Genomic DNA, 19,314 nt, shown 5'->3' on the forward strand with positions numbered 1-19,314 from the left:
GTCCCAAGCTGGGGGGCTTGCTTTCTCCCTTTCCCTCTCTGTCTTTCTCTGAAGAGTTTTGTGCCCTATAGAAATAAAAAAAAAAAAAAAAAAGGAATTAAATAAATAAATGAAAATTCTTTTAAAAACTATTTATTTACTTTTTCTATGAGTGAGAGAGAGAGACCCCCAACAGAGTCTTCAGGCCTCGCTCCACCCTGGCCTCACCAAGCCAGGACTGTGGGTGTGTACAGGGAGACTTGGGATGCAAACTTGGGACCTTCCGCGTGCTCGCAGGAGCAGTGTGCTACTGCTGTGCCACCACGGCTGGCCAGTGTCCCTCTCCTTCTCACGGCTGTAGCTGGAGATGCTGCATTCCAAGGTGACTCTGGGGATATACCGGTAACACTGGGTTGGCCATGAGGGAACCCTCAACTCAACCTGGCCTTTGAGCTCCCTCCCTGAGAGTTCATTGAGGGTCCCTTTAGAGCCTCCCACTGTAAAGCTAAAACTCAAGAGTCGCAGCAGCCACACTTTCCATCGAGTGCAGTAAGAGCGACGAGTGGAACAAAGCTGTCGCGCAGGGAGATCCCCTAGTGTTCAAGAGGCGGGCTCAAGACGTCTCTCCTTTGCACTCTTGGCCCACATTTTGTAAAACCTGTGGTGGGCAGTTAGGTAGCCGTGAGCGGGCCGCCCTACGAGAAAAGCGAAAGGCGCATCTAACTCCGGTGCCAGGAGGGCGAGGCAATTTGCCATCCTCCTTCCTTGGGGCCGGAGGGAAGCGCACAGGGATGATTCGTAGATTTTTCTCTTATCAAAAAGACCTACGCAAACGTTTTGGTCGATGCCCTAATGAGAATTAGGACTAATTGGGCAGTCTAATTGGCGCAGCCTGGCTTGCACTGGGCATGTGCAATTAGGTGATCAAGTTCCTCGTTGTTTACCTGTGAGGAAGGTGCGCAGGTGCAGGAGAGAACGTGTGGATTCAAATTTAAAGGAAGAACATAGGCAGCGTAAGGGGCCGCCCACTGATGAATATTCATGACCTCTAGTAATAAAATAACGGTTAACTAGTACCAAGCTCGGTTGCCACCTGGCAATCTGCCGCCCAAAAACCTTTTTTGGGTGTACTTCCTTCCTTCCTTTCCTTTCCTTTCTTCCTATTAAATCTTCCTTTCTACCTACTTCATTCGTGGTTGCAGTTTTATTTTTCGCCTAGGGGCAGATCTCTAATTTTAGTGATCTGGACCCAAAGAACCAAGGACTTCACCACGCAGCTCGACACTCTCCCACCCGTTAACAGACCCTCTAGCATCATCACCAGAAAGATGTTCCCTTCCACTTCACCAGTTCAAGTTGGTTTCAGTCACGTGGCTACCAAAGCAGTCTAACTAGTAGGACTAACTCCCAAACTCCTTATCTGCGGTTGCTCTGAACTTGTTTCTAAAGGGCAGGGTTTCTATGGTAGCAACATATTTTAAACAGGGTTTCATGTTTTGTCTAAAACTTGTCCTGCGTATTGGAATCACATCACAAAGGCCTCTGTGTACCTTGTGGTGGAAATCGGAAGTAGGCGGGAGGTCTGCTCCCTCACTTTAGGGCATATAGAATCTCCTGAGGAGCTAATCAAAATCCTGACTCCCGGGTCTTGTCTCCAGAAATCGTGATTTACAAGCCAAGGAGGAAAGCCAAATAAATGTCTGAGTCTTGGAATGAAGATTCCGATGTCGGTGGTCCATGGAGAAGCCTGGAGAGCACTGGTACGGGAATGGGAAGTCGTGAGGAGGTGGGAGAGTGGGAGAGGCACGTGTGTTCTAGTGACCGGAGCAAGAGTGAACAGAGGATGTGGGAGAGGTGCAGGGCAGCGGTGGAGGCTGTTCCTCACGGGGGACCAGGGCTTGAGGACAAAACCACAGCAAAAGCAATGGAGAATACAGGACAGACTGAGAAATACGAGGGACACAGAACTGATGGGTGTGGTGGCAGAGTCACTGTAGGGAGTTCAGAAGGGGACAGAGGGATGATGTAATGGTTATGTATCTGAACTTCCACATAGTTGCTGCGGTTCAAGTCCCGGACCTGGTGACTTAAAACTCAGGCCGGGCGCATGTGCGTGCGTGCCCCAAATCCAGAGAGAATAATGGAGAAGAAGGGATTGTGGAGTGGCCGTACCCTCCTGGAGGGTGATTTCTTGCTTTCTGTCTCTCTGTCTCTCCGATGAGTGCACACACCCTATAACAAAAATATTTCTCTAAGAAAAAAAAAAAAAGAAGAAGATAGATGGATTAAGTAACTGGTTAGATGGGCTATGCCATGTGACCAGAACTAATAATATCAGTGTAAAAACAGGTTTGGAAACAAAGGTGAGTTCAGTACTGGAATGTTGACTTATAATAAAATGTTTTGTTATTTTATCATTGGAGACTGAAAATCATCTTAAAATGACTAAGAGCATAGACTGCCTGAGTTTACATTCTGGTTCTGCCACTTACTGACTTTGAAATTGGATAATTTATGGGACATGTCTATGCCTCAATTTCTTCATCTGTAAATAAGTTTAGTAATAAGTCCTTCCACACAGACTCCTCATGAGGGTTAACTAAGGTGATGTGTGTGAAACACTTAGACTAGTGCCTGCCATATAGTACATTCTGTGTAAGTAATAAATAAGCAGAAAATAAAATTCGATTAGTGTTATGGATATGAACAAATGACAGTTTCTTCATAAAGTTCTTTATTATTATTATTATTATTATTTTTTTGCCATAGGGTGTGTGTGCTCACAGGAGAAAGACAGAGAGAGAGCGAGTGAGAAGTGAGAAATCACCCCGAGGGAACCAGCAGTTAGTGTAATGGTTATGTCGCTGGACTCCCACGTAGTTGACCGCAGTTCGCGTCCCGGACCCGGTGGCTTAAAACTCACGCCAGGCGCGTGTGCGTGCGTGCCCAAGATCCCAAGAGGAGAATGGAGGAGAAGGGATTGCGGCGTGACCATCCCCCCTGGGGGGTGATTTCTCGCTTTCTGTCTCTAATGTCTCTCTCTGTCTGTCTGGCGAGCGCACACGCCCTATAGCGAAAATCTCTACAAAAAAAAAAAAAAAAAAGAAATCACCCCCTGAGGGAGGTGGCCACTCCACAGTCCCCTTTTCTCTGTTTTCTTCTCACACATGAACAAGTGTGTTTTTCAAGCCATTCAGTCTGAGACTCGAACTGCAGAGTTGGCCAGGTGGGATCCAGCACCTTAACCACCACACCACCTGCTGGCCCTCACGAGTTTTAAATCAAAGGATGATGGTGAGTTGATAGGGTGTGTTTTCTTTCATTTCGTTTTGCAAAGCAAAGAGTTGAGTGTTCACAAGCCAAGAACTCCAAATCTCTTGCACCTGTCTGTGGGAATTGTACTTCGCTGGAAGCCGTGGGTTGCTTCTCTGAAGTGCTTTGGGAGTCATGCTTAACAGAAGGCGCGTTGATAAACTGGTACCCAGGCTTCTTCTTCCCTCTGAGTCCCATCATCACTCAAGTCCAGAGAAAGCAAGACAGTAGCACAAGGCCAAGTCCGCTCTCCCAAGTGAAAATGACTGCTTACCAGGAAGGGGTGTAATCAGCGCTGATCTGAATGTTCCAGAAACGAAGAGCTAGCTTAGCTTGACCATTTCTGAGTGCTGGTTATGAATTATAATATTGTTTTATCTGTAACGTAAGGAGATTTACTGAGCAACAGACCGGGAATAGACTTCCCGTGGCCTAAGGGATTTCAGAGGGACAGCTCTGAGCCCAAGAGCCATTATGTAAATTGTTACGGGGTATTCTGAGTGGTGGAAACCACAATAAGCTTTTTATGTTATCCAAATTTTATTTTTTCCCCTGATACACTTCTGTAAACTGATTCTCTCAGCGAAAATGTAATGATGGGTATTTTTTTTTGTAAATGACAGCTCCAGATCTGGAGAAAAACCTTTTCTTTCTCTTTTTTATTTGGCTCATAGGCCTATTATTAAGAGTTGTTGTTATTTTTGAAATTTAAAAGGAAGTTTAGGAAGAAAAAATTCTAAGAATTTCTTTTTTTACCAAAGAAAGTCACAAAAAAGAAGAAACACATTATCCTTTGGCAAAATTTTGAAGTAGGTATGCCTCGTCTTTCTGCTTTTCAGTTGCCAACCCTACTTTTGCTCATTTCCCATGACTCTTCTTCTTAAAAAATCTACTTTTTGGAAAAGTTCTGATTACTGACTGAGAAAGATCATTTCCCTGTATCTGTGGTATCTGCATTTTGACAGAGTTTGAAGTCCAAAGGACAGCTCTTTGATCATGTGATTCCAGCCATTCTAGTCAACTCAAGAGTGGAAGGACATTCCGCTTTAGACGTGATGTTCTGAGTTCGTCTAAATCGTCCTGTTAGATTGCTTCACTAGTGGCTAATGTAGACAAGAGCAGCATTAAGGGACCCGCCCCGTGACGTGTCCAGAAACAAGGCGACACTGAGACAGGCCTTCCACGTGGGGCACACAGACCACATGGCCATGCTCCCAGGTCACTCCGGTGTTTGTGTCTTTGGAGGAAGAAGTGTCTTTCCTCCCTCCTCCCTGGCCTCAAGTAACCCTTGGAAGGTTTCCTCCAAAGCTTTTGCACCCGGAGGTCATTCCTACCTGTGGTCAAAGACTTAGGGATCACAGCCTATTTCTTCCAGTACCAGCCCCAGACGAGCCAACATGGAGAAGCCCTTACAGTCCCCAGACTTCTCCTGAGACAAGGACAGCCTCACCTGTAATGGTATTCTGAAATCCACAAAACAAGAAGCAACTCTAGTGAGAAAAACCCTGCTTCTCAGGATCAAGGCATTAATTGCAGGCAAAGTCATGGAGGGATCGAAGCCCCTCAACCTCAATAAATAAAACACTTGGCACTTTTTCATATTGGGCTCATGAAATTACCGTTTTTTATTTTCTTTCAGATTTGGTTCTCCGTCATAACTGTAGTACCCACGTGGGTGGATAATACATCGCTGCAGCTGGGCTGACATGGAACCTACATGGAGAGGGTTCAACCACAGCTTACATTTGAACACGGGTCTAGAAATGAACTTGTCCTGTCTTGGAACTTCGTAAAGCTTCAAACACCCTGCAGAGAACTGGCTTGGGGGCAAGTGGATAATTCACTTTATTTTTTTATTTTTTTATTTTTGGAGAGGTTTTCGCTATAGGGTGTGTGTGCTTGCCAGACAGAGAGAGAGAGACATAGAGACAGAAAGCGAGAAATCACCCCCCAGGGGGCATGGTCACGCTGCAATCCCTTCTCCTCCATTCTCCTCTTGGGATCTTGGGCATGCACGCACACGCGCCCGGCGTGAGTTTTAAGCCACCGGGTCCGGTACTCGAACCGAGGTCGACTACATGGTATCCAGTGACATAGCCATTATGCTAACTGCTGGTTCCCAGATAATTCACTTTATATATCCAACTCTCATGATGAGCATCTCATCCCCAGGCTCTGAGAGCACTCAGAACAATCACCATCCAAATGGAGCAGGTCTGTCGTTAAACTGACGTGTGTCTTTGTCTCCGCCTGAAGTTTTGGACTACCTCATCTGTGGACGGAGAGCAGCAGGGGTGGAGGGGGGGGAGATGTATAGAAGAGGAGGCTCCAGGTCTAGTGGAGTTACTGGGCTCCACCTGCACTTCTCCTTTATCCCTGTGCTAGACAAGATGACACACCCCCATGCTAATTTCCAGGACAACGAGGATTAGGACCTTGCGATGGTGAGATTATCCTGGGTTACCTGGGCAGGCCCACTCTAATCTCCATGTTTAAAGATGAAGGGGAAAGTCAGAATAGTGTGTCTAGAGAGATGTGAGAAGAACTCAGGCAGACATTGCTGGCTTTGAAGAAGGAGGGAGGGACCGATGGCCAAGGGTGCTGTGGTCTCTGGAAGCAGGACTAGTCCTCAGCTGACAGCCAGCGAGAAACCGGGGACCTCAGCCATCCTGCAACTGAAAGGAAATGAATTTTTCCAACAATTCGATGAACAGAAAATGGATTATCCTTTAGACAAGAATGTAGCTTGTGGACACATTGGTTTTAGCTCAGTGAGACCCATATTGTACTTCTGGTCTACATAAACGTAAAGTATGAGTTTGTGTTGGGTTTAAGCAGTAAATTTATGGTAATTTGTTATTGTAATGATAGAAAATGGATACAATCCTCTCCGTGTCCCTTCTGAGGATCACTCCCACTTACCCATTGTCAGTTATTCTTCTGAACTGTTAAGTATAATTTAAGATTAAAAGTAAGAGCAAAGGGACCAGCAGTTGGTGAAATGGCTATGTCACTGGACCCCCATGTAGTTGACTGTGGTTCAAGTCCCGGACCTGGTGGCTTAAACTCATGCCGGGCGCATGTGCGTGCTTGCCCAAGATTCCAAGTGGAGAATGGAGGAGAAGGGATTGCTGCGTGGCCATCCCCCTGGGGGCTGATTTCTTGCTTTTTGTCTCTCTGTCTCTCTGTTTTTCTGGCGAGCTCATGCGCCCTATAGCAAAAGTCTCTCAAAAAAAAAAGAGCAACATGTTGTCATGAGTGCTCAAAATGTGTCAGGCATGACAAGTATGCTACCTGCATTATTATATTAATTTTCACAGCAGAAGTTCAATTAGATGCCATTATTTTCCCTAGTTTATGGATGTCCAGACTAAGGCTTAGAAAGGTGAATAGCTCAATGTTACATTGCAACCGCATGATATGCCCTAGATGTCAGCTGGAATACCTTACCTGAAATCCAAGCAAACATGGCTGTCAGCCCAAGGAGTCCAGACTCTTACCAAGAATTGGCCTATTTACTACTCTTAGGTTCTTCTGGCAGCTGGGGTCATGCAGAAGAAGCTTGAGAAGGGTTAGGGTTCACTACTTCCTCTCCAAACTTGCCACCCAGGTGTAAGAGAAAGCCGGCTTTCCTGAAATTCTGCCACAAACACACACAAGTGTCTATTAAGGAACATTCACTAACATACACCTTCCTTTGCCCTGACCATTTTTTGGCCAATGGCTCTAAGTTGTCACTTAGCCAAGTATTTTAAAGTAAAGCTAGAAATCTACACATTTTGTGTAATTAGATGGTAAATTAATGGTGCCCTCTTCTGAAAACTAGAATCCATCTGAGATGTTGGTTGTGAAGGAACACCAGGTTGACCCTGGTATAGTCCACGGTGATAATAATGGAAACAAAACCCAACCCTGCTACCGGTGCGCGCCCATCCTCTGTGCTCGGCAAAGAAATCTGCTCGCAGTTTATCTTAAGATTTCTGGAAGTCTTTTCAACATCAAATCTGTCCGTTTCTTTGATGTGACGGCTGTGACTTTTTAGCTGGTTGGTGGGTCACATTTGGGGATACGCTGGAAACAGATCTGAATGCTGACTCTGTCCCACGATGTTGTCCTAGCCATGATGAGACAAGACAAAGACTCAATTTTCAGTTCTCTTGGAGCCAGTATTTCCAGCAGTTTTTAAAATATCACTATTTGGGCCAACAGGGGGTGTGGTGGTTGAGGTGGGTGGGTCACAGGACCTGTGGCATATGTGCTTGGGTGCCCTAAATCCTGGCAGAAGAACACAGGAGAAAGAATTGCCGTCTGGCCATTCCCCTGGGGTGCTTTCTTCCCTCCTCCCCCACCTCATCTCTCTCTGGCAAGCACATGTACCCTGTAACACATTTTTAAAAAAATCACTACATTTTCCTCAACAAAAAAAAAGAATGAGAGCCAGCAGGTGGTGTGGTGATTAAGGTGCTGGACTCCAAGATGGCTGACCATGGTTCGAGTCCCAGACCTGATGGCTTGAAAATCATGCCAGGTGTGTGTGTGCCCAAAATCTCAGGGGGAGAATGGAGAAGAAGGGACCCCCTGGGGGCCGATTTCTCATTTTCCTTCTCTCTGTCTCTCTTTAGAGAGTGCACATGCCCTATGGCAAAAAACTTAAAAAAAAACAATAAAGTAAGAATGAGGGCAACTTTGTATCTTTTCTCAACTGTAAAAGATCAACACCAGGGCCTGGACACAGGGAGAGTAGAGAGTAATTACTTAACCAGTATGGAAGCTCTTTTTGGAATTATGAGTATGTTCCAGAATTAGTCACGATAATTGTACATTTGGAACATGCTGGAAATCTGAAGTATACACTTTGAAATGGTTAAAATGTTTTCTGTTATATGGGTTTTACTTTAATTTTTCTAGAAAAGGCCATTGCAACGGGTGTGTGCAGTCTCAGACAGAGGTGACACGTTTCGTATTGCTTTGCTTTCTGAGTAGGTGGCTCTACTTTTCAAATTCTCCTTATTTGATTCTTTGTTTTAAATTGCTATAGGGTGTGTGTGTTCACCAGAAGGAGACAGAGAGAGGGGGAGGCCGTGAAAGCACGCTCCATGGGGCCTGGTCACACTGCAATTCCTTCTCCTCCATTTTTTCCTCCTCTCAGAATCTTGAGCACGCACGTGCATGCACCCCTGCCTTGTGTGTTTTTCAAGTCATCAGCTCAGAGACTCTAACACATGGTTAATCATGCAGGATCTAGCTCTCTTAAACACCAGGCCATGGGCTGGCCCCTTTGTATGTATCTCTCTAATATTCAAGCTAAAATTTCCTTGCTTAATTTTTTTTAAGGAGGTTTTTGCCTTTAGCCACGTGTGCTCGCTGGAGAAAGACAGAGACATGAGAGAGAAAGTGAGAAATCACCCTCCCGGGGGGATGGCCACAACACAATCCCTTCTTCACCCTCCTCCTGGGATCTTGAGCACACACACATATGTGCCTGGCATGAGTTTCAAGCCACTGGGTCTGGGACTCAAACTGCGGTCGGCCATGTGGGAGTCCAACAATGTAACCACTAGGCCATCTGCTGGCACCTCCTTGCTAATATTTTTAAGTTTCTTGGTCTATGTTTATAGGTGCAATGGACTGGATTGTCCTTCTCTTCCCTAACCCCAATATTACAGAATTCGGAGGCAGTGCTTTTAGGAGTACCTAAGGTTAGATGGGGTCATACGGGTAGGGTCCTAGTCTGATAAGATTAGACCTTGTAAGAAGAGGGCTGGCAGCAGTGACTCACTGCACAAGTGCTGTTGGAGCCACGTGAAAGATGGCATACGCACCGCAAATTATGTGTCCATGTGTCCCCCGCTGAAGGACGGGGTTTGGTGTGAGACTGTTGAAGGTATTTGTCTTTCTCTTTTTCTCTTCTTTCACTTTCATGGAAAAAATAAATAAATTAAAAAATAACAAGAGGAAAAAAGATGCATGCACCAAAAGAAGGCCACGGGAGCACTTAGCCAGAAGGCTAAGCCAGGAACAGAGTCCTCAACAGAACCTGACTATGCTGGGCTCCTGATTTCGGACTTCCAGCCCCCAGAACTGCGAGAAAATACGTTTCTGTTGTGTAAACTGCTCAGCTTAGGGTATTTCATTACGACTAAGGCATCTGTTCGTGGAGAATTACCCACATTTTCTAACATCTCCTACTTGAGTGGCTGTAGTGAAAGCACGAGGGAGCACTGTATTTCGAGGCAATGGAACATCCAAAGTTGGCAGGGATTGGCTTTGTGGCCCTCAGGTTTTTTTTTAACATTAATGTTTAAACTAATTTATTTTTATTCATAATAGAGTATGCACATGGATGAGAGTGAGAGAGGAGCGCCCTCAACAGGGTCCAGCCATGCCACAACCTCCCTTCCCCAGCACTCCAGCTGCTCAGGCTCCTGGGCATGCACACACGTCTGCCATGTTTTCAAGCTAACCTAAGACCCAAACCTGCCCTTGGCCATGTGGCTTACTTTGCCTGCAACTCACTTTACCACCTGTATTATACCACCAGGTTGGGTCTTAGCGTTGATTTTTTTTTTTTTTTTGAGAGGTTTGTGCTATAGGGCACATGTACTCACCATAAAGACAGAGAAAGACAGAGAGGCAGAAAGCAAGAAATCGCCCCCCAAGTGGGGATGGCCATGCCACAATCCCTTCTCCTCCATTCTCTTCTTGGGATCTTGGGCATGCATGCACACATGCCCGGTGTGAGTTTAAACTACCAGGTCCAGGACTCGAACTGCGGTCGACTACATGAAAGACCAGTGGCATAGCCATTATGCCAACTGCTGGTTCCTCTCAGCATTGATTTTTATGCACTGCTGAACAGTATTTATGGTTTAGGATTTGTGCTGTGGTATTTACATTATTTTTTCTTAAGATTTTCCTTATAGGGTGTGTGTGCTCACTGGGGTGACAGAGACAGAGAGACATAGAGAGACAAAAATCAAGAAATCACCTACCAGGGGAATGTACACCTTGCAATCACTTCTCTTCCATTTTCTTCTCGGGATTTTGAGCACGTATGCACATGCGCCTGGTATGAGTTTTAATTATCTGGGTCTGGAACTTGAACTGTGGTCAACCATATGGTATTCCAGCAACATAGCCCTTACCCCATCTGCTGATCCCATTTACCTTCTTGATGTGAACTAGGAGTATGTCTGGAATAGGGTGGATGATCAAAGTAGACTTTAAAATTATTTTCAGTGCTTTGTATCCATGTGGAATTTCTATGTAATTAAAATTCAGTTTATATCAGAATCAGTTGGGATTAGTGGAGGAAGATAGGAGCTCTGATGACAAAATACCATCATTTCACAAGACTAATATTTTGCTAAGCCATAACCATTCTTTGCTTCCACATTTCCACCTTATGTTTTTAGGCTTCTCTTAGTCATGGTCCAACAGGTGCCTTGTGAACTAAGCCATGGATGTTGCTTGAAGCACAGGATGGGCTGATTCCCTCTCTGGGACGTGATCCAGCTCTAGATGTTATATGCTACCATTCACATCGCAGCATCACAGCTAATGTGGGTTTTATACCTTACACTCTTGCAGTTTCTGCCATAGGATGCAGACATTTAGCATACATTAAGTGGGGACATACAATGCTTCTCTTTCATAGTCTGGTAAGTTCATCAGAAGTTGAAGATCTACAACTCCACTGTGGATATTCAATAGTAAGGGTCAGAGATTACAACAAGAAAATGCGAATTTGGCTGGTTTTCTGTATGGGTGTGCCCAGCTGCAGGAAGACTACCAAGTACCTTTGAGGATGGCCATGTCCTTCTGCAGTGTAAGTTATGTCACTGGTAAATGTAAGAAACAGCTTTAAATCCAGATGTCACTAGAGACTTTTATTGCTCACATTGTTTCCACCTCTCTAGATCTTATACCTGCATCTCCCATCTTCAGGTGTGAACGAGGAAACACTTTAGACTGAAAGAACTTCAGTTGGGTCCTTCACACCCCAGGGGGAGAAAAACTCTCCATTCCTTCAGAATGAAGCAGGTATCCATATTAACTTGCCTTTTAAAACTGCTTCCTTTGAATCTATAATAATAATTGAATTTTAAAATTTCACATAAAATATCACTTTATCAGTTTCCCTTTTGAATAGTCAAGATAACTGAGCAAAATTATTAGTTCCTTGCTTAGATTAAGCTTCCAAAAATGTAAAATTTATATATACCATGATATATGCTGAAAGAGTTACTAGTCAATAATACCATATCATTAAATAAAATGCATGATCCTCTTTTTAAAGTTTTTTAGTTTAAATTTTATGGATAATATATTCCCATGGATCCAGTATCAAAAAATATGAGAGTACACATTGAATTTTTTTATTTTCATCCTTTCCTTCTGCCAATAACCCATTTCTACTTTCTCAAAAAAACATTAGACTTATTTCTTGGTATTCTTTCAGGGAAGTGTTTTTTTTTCATTTTTAAAAAAGAATTATCCATTTATTTAATTCAATTAGATATTATTTTTCAATTTGACTAGAGAGAGAGAGAGGAAGGGAGAAAGGAAGGCCCCAGGTCTGGGACCCAAACTGTGGTTGGCCATGTGGGAATCCAGTGTCTTTAACCACCATGCCACTTGCTGGCTCCCAGAAAAGTACTTCTTAAGTGTTTTATTTTATTATTTTTTAAAATTATCATCCTCTAATGAGACTTTTAAGACACTTTTCCCTGAATATCCCATCCCCCGATTTTAATATATGGCAGTATTACATATTGTTTATTGAACATTGTGTATATCTATACTTTGTATACAAAAAGATTGAGACTGTCCTCACCTAGGAACTAAATTTTGTCCCTTGGGGAAAAAAATGACATCACCTCCTAGGCAATACACGTCCTGGAGGTGTCTTATTCATACACGTAGCTTGGCATGAGGGACTGTAAGCAAAGAGCAGGCAGTGTGTGCTTTTGTAACTCGCTGATACCCGGCAGTGGTATTTCCAAGCATTACATTAAAAATGCTCCATCTTTTTTTATGGGTACATAGTGTTTATTTTATAAATTTAAGTCAATTTACTTACTCCAGAGCCCAGTGATGGCTGTTTGGTTCTTGCAATCTCCTATTCTTATAAAACGTGTGCAATGATGAGGGTTGATCTTGTCAGGTATTGAGGTCTGTGGTAGATGAGATGCCGTGATTTCTTCGACAGTCTCCCCTCAACAAACGCAGTCTCTGCCTCGTTCCCTTAGTCTTTTCATGAGCTCTATGCCTTTTTGTCAAATTTTTTCCTTTTTTTTTTTTTCTAAAGGACACATGCATTCACAAAGAGAGACAGAAAGACAGAGACAGAAAAAAAGTGAGAAATCACCCTCCTGGGGGGATGGCCAGGCCACAGTTCTTTCTCCTCCAGTGTCCTGTGGGGATTTGAGGTATTCGTGTAAATGTGCCTGCCATGATTTTCAAGCCACAGGGTGTGGGACTTGAACCCTGCAGCTGGCCATGTGGGATCCAACACCTTCACCTCCAGTCCACCTATAGGACCACTCCATGCTTTCCTAACCAACAGAGTATAGTGGAAATGTCACTGTGCTGACTTCTGGGCTCAGGCATTAAGAGACTTCCTATCTCTAGAGACACTCAGTGTTGGCCCTCTCAGAAGCCAAAGTGATCTCTCGAAACTGCAAATCAGATCATCTGATTACAAACGTTCGTGGCATTGCTCTAGAAGCAGTTTTAAGGCATGCAATAGCTCTTAATGTCCTAAGTGAGTTAGCACGCCGCTCGTCTTAGCAGCCTCATGTCGCCCTCTGCCTGGGTAGATGTGCCACACTGGCTGTCTGTCGTTTGTAAAACACGAACCGCTCCCGCCTGCCTCCCTGCCCTGTTAGACTTGTCTCGATTCTAAACAAGTAATTATGCTGTGGTAGTCTCACGTCTGTCTTCTTTAGCAGACTGCGAGCTCTGTGTTGCAAGCCCTGTCTGTCAGGCTCGCGGCATCCCCAGAATACAGCACAGGGCCTGATCCGGGAGTTACAAGAGAAATGCGGAGAAATAGATGAACAGTGAACCATCTCCTGGCTGACCGATACACGTTTTTCAGTGTGTGAAAAGGTGCAGCATGGCCCAGGGAAGAGGTTTTTCTAGAATAACGCCCCCTGTTTTACTAGTCACACGTCTTCCATCTCCTAGTAGTTTTGCCTTGGGTGGGCAGGCTCCATGTCCTGGAGTCCTGCCTCAGAGGAACCCAGGCGGCCTTGCCAGCCTCAGAGAGGCTGCAGCTTCCCTTCCTTGCATAACCAAGCAGGCGCTCACAGTTAGCTAGCTCCCCTGCTCTGGCCTCCATCCCTGGAAACATTTCAGCAACAACTTGTTTTCTGAACCAGCAAGCACCATCACTTACCAGCCTTCCCACTAGTGAGCGAGCTACATTTTCTTTTTTTGCATAGATCATTGTTGGAATCAAGTCCATTATGACTCTCCTCGGGGGACTTTCGTTTTTGTCCAAAGTATAGATACCTCAGCAAGCAAAATTTCTGAGAGAATTCATTCCCAGTGAAGGTCTTATACAGAGAATTACACTTTGTTGATTACTCGTTGGTGTGATGTGACTTAATGAATTTTTTTTTTTTTTTTTTTTGGAGAGGTCTTTCACTATAGGGCATGTGCCTCGCCAGACAGACAGAGAGAAACAGAGAGACAGAAAGTGAGAAATCACCCCCCAGGGGGGATGGTCACGCCGCAATCCCTTCTCCTCCATTCTCCTCTCGGGATCTTGGGCACGCACGCACATGTGCCCGGCGTGAGTTCTAAGCCACCGGGTCCGGGATGCAAACTGCAGTCGACTATGTGGGAGTCCAGCGACATAGCCGTTACGCAAACTGCTGGTCCCCAATATACCCTCATTTCTTAAAAGAAAGAATAAAGAGTCATTATGCTGAAAACATAAACAAAAATACCTATCATATATTCAATTTTTTACTTGATATTTGAATGGTATAATGCTCTGTGAATGTCAGAACTATCAGGTTGTTGGAAAAGTCATGATGTATTTTTTCTATTTTTCTGTGCAAGAGTGCATCATGGCTTTTTTGATGACCCTATCTAAAAATGTTCTGGGCTGTGCTTCTCATTGTTATAAAAAGATTTTTGTGAAGTATGTCGAATTTTACTGAATCCTTAATATTTGTTTCATTACTACAATCTGCAAGCTCCTGGTACTGGCCGTGTTTCTGCACCTAGAGCAACGTTTCCTTAGTCTACAGACTGAGACCATCTAATGAAAAGCATGCCATGTTCTCTGTAGCAGCAGGGCAGCTGCTGACTCTCAGAGCTCTGAAATCCGATCACGAAATGACAGTTATGTCTGCTCCTTCTGCTAGCAAGTAGAACGCAGGATGATTGACGTGGGGGCGCTGCTCAAGCTGCAGTGCGCGCAGAGGAGAGCAGAGCCTAGTGACCCCAGGGAGTGGAGGAGGACCGTATTGAGAAGACGACGCTCGTCGGGAGTCTCCTCGGCATGTGCCGATGGTTTCTCTTTGAACTTAGCTCCCCACCCCCAGTAGTCGTGTGTGTCAGTTGTCACCAGAGTCACTACCACACCTGCCTGACCCAAGCATCCCACGCATTAATCTGGGAGAAGGACGTGCACTGTTGGCTGGTCCAAGCAGACATTGGGAAACGGGCACTACGTTTCTGGCTGTTTCAAAAGCACAGCACAGGGACCAGCAGTTGGCGTAATGGCGATGTCGCTGGACTCCCATGTAGTCGACCGTCGTTCGAGTCCTGGACCCGGTGGCTTAAACTCACACCGGGTGCGTGTGCGTGCGTGTCCAAGATCCCGAGAGGAGAATGGAGGAGAAGGGATTGCGGCGTGGCCATCACCCCCGGGGGGGTGATTTCTTGCTTTCTGTCTCTCTGTCTCTCTGGCAAGCGCACGTGCCCTATAGCGGAGACCTCTCTAAAAAAAAAGCAGAGCGCGAGCCGACTGCCATGACATCTGGTCCAGGAAACACTTCTGACCTCTGCACCTACGGCTCTGAGTCCAGGTGCCCTTGGCATGTCCCGCGTTCAGAGCATCCATTTCTAAATGCATTGCAGGCTGTGGTTTCCCCCATTATTCCTTTCCCATCTGTTTTCTTTCAGGGATTCCTCATAATGGTTTGTTGTTCTTTGTTTTCAGGATTTTTAAGACTTTTTCTGTCATCTCTAGGGGTTTACGGTAGAAGTTGACTCAATTTTAGGTTTTCAGAGCACCATCTTGATTCAGTATCTGCAGCATTAATTATTGAAATTTTTTATGTGCAATGAACCATAAAATTATGTATAAGGCATGTTTTAAATGTTTCATAACAGTGTCTGGAAGATTTTTTTTCCTTTAATTTTTACATTAGTATAATGCTTTGGAATATATAAACATGTTCTTTTTAAACTTTTATTTATTTATTTATTTATTATTTTAATTTGCTATGGGGCACATGCATTCACAAGAAAGAAAGAGAGACAGAGAGAGAGAGAGAGAGAGAGAGAGAGAGAGAAAGCCTCCAGGTCTGGGACTTGAACTGCAATTGACCCTGTGGGAGTCTAGCACCTTAACCACCAAGCTACCTGCTGGCCCCTATGGACAGTTTCCTATGAATTAGCCCTTTCTTCTTAATACCACTAGTTACTACTTTGCTTTTAGTGTCTATTGTGTGTTTAGTGATGAATATTAAGTAAGGTTAAAAATAGAGAATACAAGTCTTGCTAGGGATGCCATGAAAAGCATGCTGATTTTTCTTTGGCTACTGACCGGAAGCTGAGTTGAGGGCAGATGGAGGAGATCCTGGACTCTGGAAGTCAGCTGGACGGTTTCCGCAGTGGTATTCAGCACTAACCAATGAGGCCTACGCTTAAAGTGCAGTTCGAGTGCTCGAGAAAGGACAGAACAGTTCAAAGCAGCACAGTGGAGGTCTCGTGAACTGTTTGCTGTACGTGATGGGAAGAGGTGACCACAGGGATGACGAGGTCCCAGCGTAGTCTAGGGAGACCGTGCACTCAGCGGGAGGGTCTCCTGCTTCCCACGCTCACACTCACTGGTGCTGGGGCCTTGGAACCGTTGTAATAAGCCCTGAATTCAGGCTAAGGTGATTTCATCTTGGATCCCATCCAAGAAAGTTTATTCCTGGAAGTCCTAGAAGGATTGCATTACAACATCATTTTTCACTTGCAACAAGATTATGCAACTTGCTTGTAATAGGAGAGTCATAGAGAAGCTCCAGAGTATTTGCCTTCCCTAAAAATTAGCCCAAAGATCTGCAGCCTGGAAGAAAGTTGGGTGAGCTTATAAAACAAGCTGATGAGGAGTAAATACGCCAATAAAATGTACGTGACCTCTGCATTGATACTGAATTAGTTTAGGTTTATCTTCACTGCCCCAAGAGCCACCAAGACCACAGCACCGTTAGTGGTAGGATGACCTGATTACAGAGGACTGGGCAGATAGTCGCCTGTGGGACGGCAGATATTTTTGGACTTCTCAGCAAGGTTCCTGGAACCATTCTGTTTTCAGCATGGCCAGGCTTGACCTCTTCTTTCATCCTTGGGAAAATAAATACCTACGGATAGGGAGGGTAAGTTAGGGCCTAAGCCAGCAGGGTGCGATGCAGTGCCAGGCTTCAGATCCCAGCAGATGGGGAGCCATTAGCACAGTCTGTTTAGAGACCTGTCCCCCGACCTTGATCCCCAGTGGTCTCTAACTAGCCTCCAGCTTTGGTTTCCTCATTTACACGAAATAGCAAGAGGAGGTACGGTGGGAGACAGCTTCTCGGGCACACTCTCATCTCTGACTCAAATACCGCCTTCTCCTTGACAGAGGTCAATGTCCGCTCCGAACACAGTCTCTCCTTTCTCAACTCTGAATAACTTTTTTTCTCTGATGGATATTGTGCTGCAATATTTAAGTTGTGCCTGGGATTTTCCTTGGCTAGCTGACACTACCATCTACCTAGCACTGTGAAGTCCTTTTCTGGGGACTGACAGCCACAGACAAAGATCTTTGCAAAGAGTGAGTCCGTCTTAGATAAAGACGCCTCAGTAAGCGAGACAAGGAGTTTGATGTCTAGGTTGTGACGTGAAGAGCTGAGGACGAGCTCTTTAACCATCTTCCCCCGTGCACATTCACATTATAAACGTCACTCGTGGTAGACTGTACCGGAGGCACACGCCACATCTGCCCCTAGGGTTGTTGAGTAGTCCTGCCTTGCTCACTCCTCCATGGCCTGTTCTTTGGCTGCTCCATCTTACATAACCTTTCACTTTACTCCAGCTTTCCAGGAGGGGAACTGGAGGGCATACAGAGGTTTTTGTGAGAATCACAGTAGCCTAGAGCTATTCCTTACACTCTTGGTGGTTGATGTTGTACAAATACACTTCTCGCTTGTAAGTGGACAGTTGCGTTTGCAGTAATCACCATTGCCAGCTCTGGCTAGGAGTGCCCAGATGGAGTTCTAGTTTTTAACTGTCTTCAATCTTGCATAAGATCTTAATTTGTTTAAGACTCATTTTCCTCATATACAAAATGAATGTGTCAGAACTTTTGATTGCCAAAATCCCGATTAGATCCCAAATTCTTAGGAATATTTGCTGAAGTTGGGACCAGCAGTTAGCATAATGGCTATGTCGCTGGACTCCCACGTAGTCGACTGCGGTTCGAGTCCCAGACATGGTGGCTTAAACTCACACCAGGTGCGTGTGCGTGCATGCCCAAGATCCCAAGAGGAGAATGGAGGAGAAGGGATTGCAGCGTGGCCATCTCCTCTGGGGGGTGATTTCTTGCTTTCTGTCTCTCTGTCTCTCTCTGTCTGTCTGGCAAACGCACGTGCCCTATAGCAAAAAGCTCTCCAAAAATAAAAGGAATATTTGCTCCAGTTTTTTGTTTAGAGTCTTTTCATGAGAATTGCCCTACTCTTTCCAACAAAATCTGGACCCAGACTCTTTGAACACGTGGGGAACGAGACTAGGCCAGGCTATCTGAATATTCTGGACTTGTTAGGAGAGACAAGGTCTGTGGACAAACCAAATGATGAAGCTAGAGGAAGGAAAAGGAGCAACATGGAAAGGAGCCTTGCTGTATGGGAGGGGAGTAGAGGAACCAGGGCCCTGGGCCTCTGAGTGCCTTCCAGCTTGAGTGTGCATCTGAATTACCTGGGTGCTCACTGGCCTACCTCCAGATCCAGTGGGTCTGACATGATGCACATAAGCTTTCACTCTCACACGTCTCGTCTCCCGTTGATCCTGCTGATTCCTGGGACCTCACTTTGAAGGCCCTTAAGGGTCCCAGGGGCAGTAGCCTGAAGGTGAGCAGATCAGTTTTAAAGCAGACTCAGTAGCAGAGGGTTTAACGAGTCATTCCTCATCTCCTTTAGAGCTGGTACTGAAAGAGACTGCCGTGGGCAACCGTGGCCGTCACTTCCTGTTGCTTTTCTACGACAGGAAGGTGGCTACTCATATCCTCTCTGCCGCCATCCAGAGCACCATGGAAAACAGCATGTGCATCCACTTATTTTTTTCATTTAACTAAGATTTAATGAATTCTTACTCTGTTATACTCACCTTTCCAGAAACTGGGGACCTCGGGGTAAACAAATCTGATAAAAGTCTGTCTACTCGTGGAACTTGTACTCCAGAGTATAGGGAAAATAACTTCGCTCAAGGAATTCCTCTCTCCCATGGAAGTCAATTTAGCCACCAATCAGACACTTTCATGGATCACCTGCTCTTACCCGGTACCCTAATACACTGCCGAGGCTTGTGGAAGAACGAGTGGTCTACACTCTCGGGAAACATAGGGCCTGATGCGAGGACTGCTTGTTGCAATGCTTCATTTTTCACGAGGCGCTAAGTTATGGGACACTCACTTTAAGGCAGCTGAGAAGCAGAGGAGCCATCACGTAACTGGACAGCCACAGCTTGGCTTTGGGGTCTCCGCCTGTGATGAGCTCCACATGTGCTCCCAGAGGAGCCAACACCGCCCAGCGCTTGGCT

General features: G+C 45.2%; 1 long non-coding RNA gene across 1 annotated transcript in view; it reads right to left on the reverse strand.

The window, feature by feature from the left end:
• Nucleotides 1-7,335: 7,335 nt before the first annotated feature.
• LOC102473812 (uncharacterized) overlaps nucleotides 7,336-19,314 on the reverse strand; it is a 23,138-nt gene continuing 11,159 nt past the window's right edge. Inside the window, exons 2-3 of the long non-coding RNA XR_337079.1 lie at nucleotides 9,114-9,206; nucleotides 7,336-7,405 (exon numbers count right to left, since the gene is read on the reverse strand). This is a non-coding gene — a long non-coding RNA (uncharacterized LOC102473812). The remainder of the gene's footprint in view (nucleotides 7,406-9,113; nucleotides 9,207-19,314) is intronic.

The sequence above is a fragment of the Tupaia chinensis genome, unplaced genomic scaffold (assembly GCF_000334495.1).
Source record: "Tupaia chinensis unplaced genomic scaffold, TupChi_1.0 Scaffold144210_1, whole genome shotgun sequence".
Lineage (NCBI taxonomy): Eukaryota > Metazoa > Chordata > Mammalia > Scandentia > Tupaiidae > Tupaia > Tupaia belangeri.